We start from the raw sequence: 14,303 nt of genomic DNA on the forward strand, positions 1-14,303 counted from the left end.
TGAGGTCCATCCCATTTAGATAATGATACTTCTTGTATGTCAGTAAGCTGGTTAGTTTAAACCTTATCACACATTCCTGTATCATTTAATTACATAAGTAAACAATAAAGTAGAGCTACCATCTCTTTACTCCAGAAATACATGTGACTGCTAAATGGCAACAAAAAGATAAACATCTACTCTTTTGTGCCATATAATGAGGAGTTCTGAGTGCCTGATATGGTAGCTCTAATTTACTACATAATTTATATCACTTTGCTACATTCCCATTTCTTATGTGTTTCATCTTCTACCAGTAGATAGAAGAACTTTGTAATGACTTTTCTGTGGTAATTGTAGCCCACAAATCCATCCTTTCATTCAGCCATTTTCACTTTAAAATCCATAACTGACAATTTGAGATGTTCATTTCACCCATTGAAAACACCCATTTGGTATTTAGTCATTTCTTTATACTAGAACAGGGACGTGGTGGCTCAGGGGATAAGACACTGAGCTTGTCGATCAAAAAAGTTGGCAGTTCAGTGGTTCGAATCCCTAGTGCTGCAAAACGGAGTGAGCTCGCATTACTTGCCCCAACCTAGCAGTTCAAAAGCACGTAAAACTGCAAGTAGGAAAATAGGGACCACCTTTGGTGGGAAGGCAACAGTCTTCCATGCGCTTTCGGAGTTTAGTCATGCTGGCCACATGACCACGGAAACGTCTTCGGACAGCGCTGGCTCTTCGGTTTTGAAATGGAGATGAGCACCCCCCCCCCTTAGAGTCAGGAAGGACTAGCATATATATGCGAGAGGAACCTTTATCTTACACTAGAACATAACTTGTTATGTAATAAAGAGAAGATACCGGATTACTTATTTCAGTTCTTCAAGTCATATATTCTATTTCACAAGATAGCCAGAAGTCTTCATCAGGCTACGATAAAAAAAAATAGGAAGAAGCAAAAAAAAAAAAAAAAAGGGCTTTGATATTTCATCAGTTCAAGGTCAGTTTTCAAGATGACTTCCTGCAATTCCATCCAGTTTTAAAGTGGGACCCTTGACAACAAGCATTAGATGTGGCTTGTTTTGTATTCAGAGCAAAGAATCAGAGTTCCCCACAGCTTTGAAAACAAGGTCATTCATCTCCGTGACATCTCGTGACTGTGGCCTTAAACTACAATAAATAGAACGAATGATATCATATCATATAATAGTATAACATAAATTATATTTGTTAAAGGAGATAAATTGACCACATATTGTAATTAAATCAATAAGAATGGATTGGGTTTGAAGGCGTGCAGCTTCGGCCATATCATCCTATCCCATATCAAGCTTGCAGAGATAGTCCTCAATTCCTGCCATATTGAGAGACAGTTGTTGTAATGGTGTTGTGTAGCTTCTTTTCTTTTTCATGCAGCTATATGTATGCCACAGTGGTGGGATTCAAATTTTTTTACTACTGGTTCTGTGGGTGTGGCATTGCATGGTGGGCGTGGCTTGGTGTGTGTGGCAGAGAAAGGATACTGCAAAATCCCCAATCTCTCCCCACTCCAGGGAAAGGATACTGCAAAATCCCCATTCCCTCCCCACTTCTGGGGGAAGGATACTGCAAAATCCCCATTCCCTCCCCACTTCTGGGGGAAGGATACTGCAAAATCCCCATTCCCTCCCCACTCCTGGGAGAAGGATACTGCAAAATCCCCATTCCCTCCCCACCCCACTAACCTGCTTTCCAGTTCCATTCTGCTATGCACGGCAACAGAAGAAGATCCAGCTGGGATGCCAATCAGCTGGGATTCAGGAGGCAGTGAATAGATGGGGGCGGAGGCAGCCAGAGGTGGCATTTGCAAATTCGCCGAACTACTGAAAATTTCCACTACCGGTTCTCCAGAACTGGTCAGAAATGGCTGAATACCACCTCTGGTATGCCACCTATTTAACTGTTTCTAGATGACTGACAGTATGAAACCAATATCAAAGAATCAGTACGAATGTAGACACTTATTTATTTGTCAGATGTATAATTTATAAAAGTTTCATTTGTTTTTTCTTAATTTTTGCACGTGTTGTTTTCTCTCTCTGAAGATTTTGTGGAAGAGCACAATTTTTACAGATGTTCTCAAGAGTAATAAAGATTTCTGAAATTCCAGATTTCAGGAGGCAAGCTGTTTCAAAGTAAGGAGACTGTGATCATCCCTTAAATGATCAACTCTGGCTTGTATGTATGAAGTGGGTAGATAACCTCAAAACTATGGATCCATAAAAAGATTTAACCTTTATACAGGTTTTTGGGAAGATCCATGCTTGCCCACTCTCAGCTATAAAAGCATCTAAGTCTATTTACAATAGAATTCCCTCTGCCACCAGGCTCGAAAATTTGGGCTTGGACAATCTGGAACTGCGCCACTTTCGGTATGATCTAAGCATAGTACACAAAATAGTCTGTTACAACATCTTACCTGTCAATGACTTCTTCAGCTTCAACTGCAATAATACACGGGCAAACAATCGTTACAACCTCAAAGTAAACTGTTCCAAATTTGATTGCAGAAAATATGACTTCAGCAACAGAGTGATCAATGCCTGGAATGCTCTACTTGACTCCGTTGTTACATCCTCTAACCCTTACAGCTTCAACCTTAAACTGTCTATCGTGGACCTCACCCCATTCCTAAGAAGTCTGTAAAGGGGGTGTGCATAAGCGCACCATCATGTCTACAATCCCTGTCCTACTGTCCCCATTTATTTGTACTCATTTCTTTCGTTCATGTCCATATTTATAGATATACCTGCTATCTTGCACATGTTTGACAAACTAATAAATATATATACAATACTTTGGCCAGTGACAATTTCTCAACCCAAATTATTCAGAGTGTCCTTGAACTGCAAGATGGGTGACCTATAAAATGTATAAACAATTAACAAGAATGCTGGTGTCCAAAGGTTGCTCCTGCTTTTAATCAAAGCAATGCACCACAAACCAGCCACCGTTTTGGGGTGTGCATATAACCTTGCGAGCATGGAGAGAAATGAGGAACTGTAATGCCTTACTTTGATCTTTTTTCCACGTCCTGCTGCTGCTGTCTTTTGTGAGGCTGGGTTGTTTGGAAATACAGTGGGGACAACAACAGGAGACACAGTGAGAAATAAATCTAGCAAATTAAAAACAAAACAAATGCAGGGATTCCCAAAAGCTGAAAGATCGCATTATGCATCCCCTCAACTTATGACTAACGGTAACAGTACATTTCATATGACAAATAATTTATTCTGAATAAGCAACACAAAGAGCAAGCAATGTATCTTATTCAAATGCTATATCACAAAAATAGAAAAAAAATGAACTGAGCTAGAAAGTTATTTTTAAAGTGGAACACTCTGAAGTGAGGTTGGTTTGTTAGTTAGTTCGTTTATTAAATTTGGTTTAATTTAAAATATTGCAATGGCATTAGATATATATCTAAGAATAAAAATACAAGTTAGGACTAAAAGTGGGGGAAGGAGGAAGCAGGAGGGTGTGCAGAAGGGCAGGTGGGATCTGCTGTGGATCAACCGCCTCCAGCACAATATTCCTTAACTGGGACTGGCAAATCCATGTCTTCAGGCCTTTATGGAAGTCAGGAGGATGGGAGCATACTTTTCCCCAGGGGGCAAGTGGTTCCAAAGGGCAGAAGCTAAGCAGAGATGGCTCTTCTCCTGGACTCCATCAGCTGGAATTTCCTGACTGGTGGGGTTCTGCAGCATGCTTCCTCTGCTGGCATGCATGGAGTGGACCAATCCCATTGGGGTGAGAAGGTTCTCAAGTAACCAGGACTCAGAAGTGGCATTCAGCTGGTTCTCTCCAGTTTGGGAGAACTGGTAGTGGGAGGCTCCACCCACCCGCCCCAATGTAATGTGTGAGCTGTTAACTCGTAAAAAATTTGCATGTCTGTTATCAAGTTGTCATGGTGAGGAAATGGGGGGAGCACATTCCGTGTATACCTTTGGCTAGAGTCGGATCTCAGATTATTACAGCAGGCTTGTGAGGCATGTACTTCATTGGAGAATGTGATTTATGACACAGATTGAGGGGAGGGAAGAAACAGGGACAAAGTTCAGCCATAATTTAAATGAGGTCAGATCTGACTGCAATGGGGTATTGCCAAAATGGTGCTCCTAATAAATGACTGGATTTCTTTTGAAACTTGGCTCGAGGCTCATGAATTAATTAGGGCATCTTTCGGAAAGCTGACATGAGCACTGTGCATGCGCAGACGCGGTGTGTGCACTCACATTTGCAAACCAGTAGGGAAGGGAATCCCACTGCTGCCAGGACACATGCCATGTAGGACTTTAAAGGTGATAATCAACATCTCGAATTGCAAGCAAACTGGAAGCAAACTGACAGCCAGTGAAGCCTGTGAAACAGAGTTGTAACATGGTCCATGCTAGGTGCCTCCAAAACTGCCTGCACTTCTGCATTCTGCACTAGTTATAGCTTCCAAATGCTCTTCAAGGCTAGCCCCATGCATTGCAGTAGTCCAGACATGAGATGTGACTTGAATGATTGAGTGAAGGGACTCCTGATTTAGAATTAATCCATCTGCTTGTCCCAAAAGTAATAGAACAGGGGTGTTAAACTCATGGCCCGGGGCACTTGGGCCACCACAGATGTCCCCAACATGAGTGACATAGAGCTGGCCATGCCCACCCCGGTCCCCTGAGCTCAAACACAATCCTGATGCGGCCCTCAACGAAATCGAGTTTGATACCCTTGGAATAGAACAATGAAATATATACACTATATCACCCTGTGCATTCTTCTAGGTTTCCCCTCCTTTTTAATGTTATGATTTCAGGTTTTGGCAGTGATGGAGGATGGAAATATGCCCCTGCAAGCCATATTTTTGAATTACCAACTTAGGAAATTATTCTGCTAGAATGTTTATTTATTTGATTTGTATCCTACTTTCCAGGATAAAGGAGGACTAGAATCTAAGGTTCTTCCCTCTTCCATTTAACCACAGTACTATACTAGCTTTTATCATTTTGGTTCTTGATTGATTTATTGATTGATACTGGTGTGCTGACTTTCAAAGTAAACAATCTCCTTTTTTTTTTTTTAGAAAACAGAAAATTTCCATTTTAGAAAACAGAAAACACGAAATAATAGAAATAGCCACGCAGTTCATGAAATCCAGAATATAAGCTTTTGTTTTAATACAAGAATGAATTAAACAGAATTAAGCACCAACAGGGACGCAGTGGCTAAGAAGCTGAGCTTGTCAATCAGAAAGGCCAGCAGTTTGGTGGTTCGAATCCCTAGTGCTGCGTAATGGAGCGAGCTCCCATTACTTGTCTCAGCTTCTGCCAACCTAGCAGTTCAAAAGCATGTAAAAAATGCAAGTAGAAAAAGAGGGGCCACCTTTGGTGGGAAGGTAACAGCGTTCCATGTGCTTTTGGCATTTATTCATGCTGGCCACATGACCACGGAGACATCTTCGGACAGTGCTGGCTCTTTGGCTTTGAAACGGAGATGAGCACCGCCCCCTAGAATCGGGAACGGCTAGCACTTATGTGCGAGGGGAACCTTTACCTTTAAGCACCAACAGTTAAACTGCAGGATGACATATTGGAATAAATAATGATCTTTGGGAACTAATACTCCTTACTTGGTTCAAAGTGATTTGCTAAACTTACCTTGGGGATATCTCTTAAAGTGAAAATATATGCAATATGCAAAACAAATGGCAAGTAGCATTTTCACAACTATTATGAAACTCAAAGTGTGATTACATAAGCAAGTTTGTAGTGAGGGTGTGAGCTTGATTTAATCATGTGTCTCTAATGTCTGCACTAACCTCCCAATCTGTCTTAATCATGGGGGGAAACCATCAGATTGATTTTCTTTCAATTATAACCTAGATCAGTGGTGCATGGACTGATTCCCCACAACTGCATGGAAACTTGTGAAAGTTTTTCATTGGCTTCCAAAACCTCTTTAAACATTCCCTGGGACTCTAATTTCTAAATTATTTTTTCTAAGATTAGAAAAATAAATACATCAATCAATACAGGTACTCCTCCACTTACAACAGTTCATTTAGTGACTATTCAAAGTTACAACGACATTGAAAATGTGATTTATGGCCTTTTTCACACTTATGACCCAGAGGTGGTATTCAGCCAGTTCTCTCCGGTTCGGGCGAACTGGTAGTGGTTGCTGCGGGAAGCTCCACCCACCTGCCCCAACGTAATACACGAGGACTTGCGCATGCGCAGATGCGGTAGGAAAGATAAGTGAATCCCACCGCTGTTATGACCCCTGCAGCATTCCCATGGTCAAGTGATCTAAATTCAGATGCTTGGCAACTGACTCATATTTATGACAGTTGCAGTGTCCCAGGATATGATTTCCCCCTTTGCGACCTTTTGATAAGCAAGGCCAATGGGGAAGCCAGATTCACTTAACAACCATGTTACTAAACTAACTGCAGTGATTCACTTAACTGTGGCAAGAAAGGTTGCAAAATGGGGCAAAATTCATTTAACAAATGGCTGACTTAAGTAACAGAAATGTTGGCCTCAACTGAGGTTGTAAGTTGAGGACTGCTAAAGGTGGGGTATTTAATTCTTTAGTTAAATCAAATCAATTACAACAATTAAGTTCATGCTTATGTGTGGTACTCAGCCCACTGAAAGTTACACAATCGAGTTATAAGCTTTGTATTTAACAGAAAGAATCTTGGTTCAACCTTTTTTTCCAACAAAAATAAAGGTAAAGGTTCCCTGCACACATATGTACTAGTCGTTCCCGACTCTAGGGGACGGTGCTCATCTCCGTTTCAAAGCCGAAGAGCCAGCGCTGTCCAAAGATGTCTCCGTGGGCATGTGGCCAGCATGACTCAATGCCGAAAGTTCACGGAACGCTGTTACCTTCCCACCAAAAGTCGTCCCCATTTTTCTACTTGCATTTTTTACGTGCTTTCAAACTGCTAGGTTGGCAGAAGCTGGGAGAAGTAACGGGAGCTCACTCTGTTACATTGTGCTAGGGATTCGAACCGCCGAACTGCCGACCTTTCTGATCAACAAGCTCAGTGTCTTAGCCACTGAGCCACTGGGTCCCTTTCCAACATGAATATATACATATAAATAAAAGCATCCTGGTGGCACAGTGGCTAAAGTGCAGTATTGCAAGCAAACTCTGCCCACAGCGAGGAGTTTGATTCTGATGGGGCTCAAGGTTGACTCAGTCTTCCATCCTTCTGAGGTCAGTAAAATGCGGACCCAGATTTGTTGGGGGCAATATGCTGACATTGTAAACCATCAAGCAAGTGCTGTAAAGTACTATGGAGTAATATATAAGTGCTGTTGCCGTAAATAGATGCAGTTTACGTTTTACCAACTAAACTACGCTAAAAAAATAGAATAATAATATCTTGGGCTCTTGATCAATTCTAGTCATTTTACATTATTCACAGCAGGAGCTGTAATGTTCTTAATTAATTGTACAAGCCAATTAACTTGTTACCCATGGTATTACATGAGAACAGAAGAATAGTAGTAAGTCTAATTTGGCTTTATTATGCCATGTGATGTATAGGCTTTGGCCAGATAGTAACCTCTGAAGCCATTGCTTTCTAATGGTTAGTGATAGGCAGGAGAAAATGATATTGGGAATACCCATAGTTGTGTCCTTCTCTAGAAGCCCACAGTTGAGCAAAGCAGAGCTTTCATAAATCTCCCCCAAGATGTTGGATTACCGTTTGTCTGAAATGGTGTAGGGTTTCCTGCCTAAGCAGGGAGTTGGACTAGAAGACCTCCAAGGTCCCTTCTAACTCTGTTATTCTATTCTATTCTATTCTATTCTATTCTATTCTATTCTATTCTATTCTATTCCATTCCATTCCATTCCATTCCATTCCATTCCATTCTATTGTACAGAACAATTTGATGGACATCTTTCAGTTCAGCTTTAATCCAGGAATTTCACAGATAAATTTATAATATGCATATTGAAGGGAAGTCATGAATTACATGAAATTCTCCCTTTAAATTGTCGTCCAAGTCTTCTGACCCAGCTCCCCAAACAAGGAAAACCCTCTGAAGTGAACTCCAAAGATTCCTTTAATTAGAAATGGCAAAAAGTTTATCTTGCAGGCTAACAAGTCTGTCTGGCCAGAAGATAAATAGTTGCCTGTCTCCAACCCCTGCCTTTTATCACCAGAGCTAGGGTAGAATCTTGCTAGCAGTAGTGGCTCTTCCTTCCCAAGGATCAGCCCATGGATTTCCACTGTTCTCTCCTCTCCTCTGCCTTCTGTGCAGCTGAGCATCAGGCACTGGACCCAGCTGTTCCTCCTCTTCCTCATCAGCCACCTCCAGACCTGGGGGCTGTTGACTCTCCATCTGAGGGATGATGAATGGCCTAAGCTCTGCCTCTTGTCTCTCTCTCTCTGATAGCTCCATTCCCTCTTCCCCCTCAGAGCTCCCAGGTTGCCCTGATGCTGTCCCTGACTCCCACCTTCCTTCTCCTCCTCTGATTCGGCTGTTGGAGGGACCGGCGGCCAACAGGCCACAACACCAAACGGTGTACAAAATGCAATGAACTCTGCAAAGGATTAAAGGGCGCATCCATGCGGAAAGGCTGTCCATCATTTGAATAAAACATTAAGTCATGGCCTTGTCTCCTTTGCAGACACTATAGCTAAAATGACATGTCTAAAAGGAGAGCGATAATGATTTGGTATACTCCAAAGATTCCAGAATTGCTGCTTATCAGTCACACAGGCTCATTTGCAAGGACAGCTCTTAATGGTCAGTCATATGCATTCAGATTTGCTTAAGTACGCCATTCCCTACACAATTCTTTCAGCAGAACCAGCGTCTCCGGAAACAGTTATAGAAACTGAATTATGTCATAAATTCTCTAATAATATTTTTTTTCTGCTAAGAATGCACTCAAACACTTCAAAACCCAGATGCTACTCAACCACAGTTTCCAGTGACCAGCAGGGATAATAATCAGAAAGGCTAAGGCAGGGAAACTCAATTTCATTGAGGGCCACGTCAGGGCTTGGGTTGTCCTCGGGGGGCCAGGCGGGTGTGGCCGACTGGGGGTGTGTGGTCAATTGCGTGGGCGTGGCCAGCTTGATGCCACTCACTGGGCATGGCCCATTGGATGGGCATGGCCAGCTTGAAGCCACTCCCCAAACTGCTGGCATGTTTCCCCTTCATATTGGGTAGACTGGGCCAAAGCGACCCAGGCTGACTCCTTTCATTTTCCAGGATGACCCTGTGGGCCAGATCCAACCACATCACGGGCCAGATGTGGCCTGCGGGTCTTGTGTTTGATACCCCCTGTGCTAAAAGATCATACAATAGTATCTGAAGGTCTACATTTCCCAATTCTTGTTATCATCAGTAGATTTCAAGGTTACAAAAGTTAAATTGAGGCATTTGTTTCTCCTTGCTGCCCATTTATTCCTACCTTTATCTTATATATATATATGAAGTGATGTCCCGTTGTCTGGAAGCCGTGCGGGTCTTGATGGGTGACAACAGGCTCAGGCTCAACCCCTCCAAGACAGAGTGGCTGTGGCTTCCGGCACCCCGGTACAACCAGCACATTCCATCGCTGGCCATCGGGGATGAACAATTAGCCCCGGTGGAACGGGCACGCAATTTGGGCATCCTCCTTGATGCCCGGCTGGCTATGGAAGATCATGTGGCAGCCGTGGCGAGGGGGACGTTCCACCAGGTTCGCCTGGTGCGCCAATTGCGACCCCTTTGGGACCGGGAGGCCCTGCACGCAGTCACTCACGCGCTGGTGACGTCTCGCCTGGACTACTGTAATGCTCTCTACATGGGGCTCCCCTTGAGGTGCACCCGGAGACTGCAGTTGGTCCAGAATGCAGCCGCGCGGGTAATTATGGGGAGATCGAGGTTCTCCCATATAACACCGCTCCTGCGCGAGCTGCACTGGCTTCCTGTGGCCTACCGGGTGCGCTTCAAGGTGTTAGTTACCATCTTCAAAGCGCTCCATGGCATCGGGCCTAGTTACCTGCGGGATCGTGTCCTGCCCCATACATCCCTGCGACCCATTCGCTCACACAGAGAGGGTCTTCTCCGGGTGCCGTCCTCTAGAGATTGTCAGAGGGCGATGCCCAGGAGTAGGTCCTTCTCTGTGGCGGGCCCTACCCTTTGGAACGACCTCCCCCCAGACATTAGAACAACAACCGATCTCTGCTCCTTCCGCAGTAAACTGAAGACCCACCTGTTTCGACTAGCCGGCCTGGCATAATTCGACAACTTTTCCACCCCTAGGTCATTTTTAATTGTCAATTTTAGTTTTTAAACTATTAATGCTATTGGGGTTTTAACCTTTTTCAGTATTGTAATTATTTATTTATTTTTTACCTCCTCTGTATGACACTGTGCTGACTGTTGCTTGTGTACGTCGCCCCGAGTCCCTGTGGGGAGAGGGGACGACTAATAAGTTTAAATAAATAAATTGATAAATAAATAAATAAATAAATAAATAAATAAATATGTGTGTGTGTGTGTGTGTTGTATTTGTACTGATAAATAAATAAAGGGAGACTAGTATAGATCTATTTCGAGCTAATTAGCTCTCATCAGCTAGCTCAAAATAGATCTATACTAGTCTCCCTTTATTTATTTATCAGTACAAATACAACACAAATATAAAAAGGCAACATTAAAAATAAAAATATGGTTTTCTGCCTGCATGGTCTTCTGTGATGAGCCGAAGGACAGAAAGAGGGAGTAGTGACCTTCCTCCCATATTTAGGCATACCATGGGTTGTAACACAAATACATATATACATATACATATACATATACATATACATACACACACACACACACACACACACACACATACACACACACACATATATATATATATATATATATATATATATATATATATATATATATATATATATATATATATATATATATATATATATATATATATATATATATATATATAAATTATCTATTATCTATTATATTTTATATCACCTAGCATTAAGCAAAAACCATCATCTTTATCTTTGTGATTTAATACAAATCCAAACTTTAATTAGTTGCTGATCTCATTATGACGTGGATGTTCCCACCCCTAGTTTATGTTCATGGCAGCATCCAGTAACAACTGTAGTTAGCACACACAATGAACATAGGGCATCTTTTACTAGCATTGGAGATATGACAGCGACTGGATTGAATTTCCTACTTTGCATGCTCCTTTCAAACTTAAACATACTGGTCCAAGTCTTAGGCAAAGCCTCTCTAAGCCAAAGGGCAGGGAAATATTACCCATTCCTGACTGCATAATCAGGAAAACATCATAGTACAACAAGGTAAAACCACAAACATCCCATAGTTAAGGAAGGATGCACGCTTAATCCCATCAATGTTCTACCAATAGGCAGCAACAATGATTCTTCCCAGTCTCATTAGACCTTTGAGAAAGTATAGTTTTATCAAATAATAGAATATCTCTATTTAAACTCACATATCTCTCCGCCCACCCACAAGTACGCTTCTGCACATGCGCAGAAGCGTCACGAGCACGCGGGAACGCCTGTGGGAGGGCGCCCAAACTGGTAGTGAGAAAATGGGCAACCCACCACTGCTTAAGGTATGATTTGTGCTGTATCAGGAAGCCTAGGTCAGAGCAGACCCAGTTTGTTGGAGGCAATGTGCAAAACATTGTAAACTGTCCAAGAGAGTGCTGTAAAGCACTATAGGGGTGGTATATAAGTCTAAAATGCTTTTTCTTTTTCTATTTCATTAAAGAACAGAGGAAGAATATGTAGCACCACCGTTTAATGTAAACATTTTTTTTTCCTCTTTAAATCCCTTCTGCTAATCCATTGCTACAGCAGGCTTTGTCTGCCTTCTGGGCCCATTTACTCTGAAATAGACTGTCCTCTATTAAGAGAATCTTTGTTATTTGCTTAGATAGCCTTGGGGGAAATGTAATTGTTCCCCATGTGCTATCACCACTTCTAAATGAATTTCAGCAGCTATAGTAAGTGGAAATGTAGGTTGCACACTCTATGCCGTCTTATTATTCATATGGACATTTTCTCTTCAGCATGAGAAGCAGCATGTATCTCCATACTATTTGTTGTGAAATATGAGTAAAATTATATTCTGCTTGGGGACTTCTTTTGTGTGTCTGATTGGCAACTCTGGGAAGAAAAAGCTGGATTAGATAACCATTTGTCCTGATCCAGCATGGCTTTTGTTGTTGTTTTAAAATGATGCCCTCAAAAGTCACATTTATACAAAACTGATTTTTTTAAAAAGAAAAAGAAAAGCCTCTTTTTTAAATTAGGAATGTTTGGGATATATCTGAAGTTTTGTGGATTATGGGAGATTTACCCCCAAATTTCTTTTCACACTATCAAACAGAAAGGAGCTGGAAGGGACCTTGGAGATCTTCTAGTCCAACCCCTATTCAAGCATGAGACACTATATCATTTCAGGCAGGTAGTTGTCTGGTCTCTTCTTTAAAATCTCCAGTGATGATGTACCAGGGGTGGGTTCCTGCCAGTTCTAACCTCTTCTATAAAAGAGGTTCCACAAATCTACAGTGCCGTTTAGAACCGGTTCCAGCTCCCTCTCTCCCGCCCGTCCGCACATCATCAAGATGAAGAGTGAGAGGAGGAATTCTGGGAGTTGAAGTCCACAAGTCTTAAAGCTGTCAAGTTTGAACACCCTTGGGGTTGTTTTTTTTTTCTAAAGGGTTAGGGGTGCAAGGGTCTTGTAACTTGACAGCTTTAATACTTGCGTGCTTCAAATGCCAGAGTTTCCAAGTCAACATGTTGGTTGCTAAGCAAGAGCATTATTAAGTGAGTTTCACCACATTTTACAAGTTGGCCACGCCCACCCAGTCACATGGCTGGCAAAACACTCCCACAAAGCAGGCCACACCTACAGAAGAGGTTCTAAAAAATTTGAAACCCACCACTGTGATGTACCCACAATGTCTGAAGGCAAGCTGTTCCACTGCTCTCACTGTTAGGAAGTTTCTCCTTAATTCCAGGTTTCTTCTCTCCTTGATTATTTCCATCATTTATTTCTTGTGTTGCTTTCTGGTGCTTTGGAAAATAAGTTGACTTCCTCTTCTTTATGGCAGCCCCTCAAATACTGGAATACTGCTATCATGTCACCCCTGGTCCTTCTTTTCTCTAGACTGGCCATACCCAATTCCTGCAACCATTCCTCATATGTTTTTGTCTCCAGGCCTTTAATCATCTTAGTTGCTCTTCTCTGCACTTTTTCCAAAGTCTCAACATCTTTTTTGTAATGCGGTGACCAAAACTGGACACAATATTCCAGGAGTGGTCATACTAAGGATTTATAAAGGGGTACTAATACTTTGTGTGATTTGTGTTAGATTCGGGCAACGAGAGGACAGACTCCAGACGATTGTGACAACAGCTCTTTATTAGTTAGGTAGTAGTGATCCAGCTGAATACAGGGTCGTGCAGCTCCCCTTTTATGGGGAGCTGGCAGACCTCCCGTCCAATCAGAACAACCCCTTGTTCCCGCCCTAGCGGCGGACCTGAGTGGAGACTACAGCAGTTTATGCAAATATCTAACAATTTTGATTCTAGGTCCATGTTTATACAACAAAGGATTGTATGACATAACTTTTCTGATTATAAATCATAAGTAACTACTACTAATAATTATACGTAATAAGTTGGGTTGACAAAATCACAAATGAGGAGGGGTTAAGCCGCCTGGGAAAGCCAAGGGAAACCATCAAAGCCATTAAAAAGTGAAAGTTAGAATATTTCAGACATGTGATGCAACACCCAGAAAAATACGGCATCCTTCACTTAATCCGCCAGGGAAAGATTGAAGGCGAACGAGGTCCAGGCAGAAGAAGAACATAATGGCTTCAAAACCTAAGGGACCGGTTTGGACAAAACTCAGCATCACTTTTTCACGGGGCTGTTGAGAAAAATAGGATTGCCAACATGATCGCCAATGATTTGGCAGAAGAAGAAGAAGAAGTCGCTAGCCATAACATCTTTTTTCATTCCAATTCTCATTACTATTATGATGAAATCCATCCTCTCTTCTCATTTAATTATATTATGTAGACAAAGAAAGAGCTCCAGTGGATTTGTTTCTGAGCCCTATCCCAAGACTACATTCAAACTACCATGGGAGTTATTAACATCAAAGAGTGAAGGGATTGCTTGGTTAATTGAAACGTCAAAAAAAAAAAAAAATCAAGTGGGGAAAAAGGGGGGGATTTTGACTAAAAACAATGCGGCTACTCAGAGG

Source organism: Natrix helvetica, assembly GCF_964273705.1.
Source record: "Natrix helvetica genome assembly, chromosome: 4".
NCBI lineage: Eukaryota > Metazoa > Chordata > Lepidosauria > Squamata > Natricidae > Natrix > Natrix helvetica.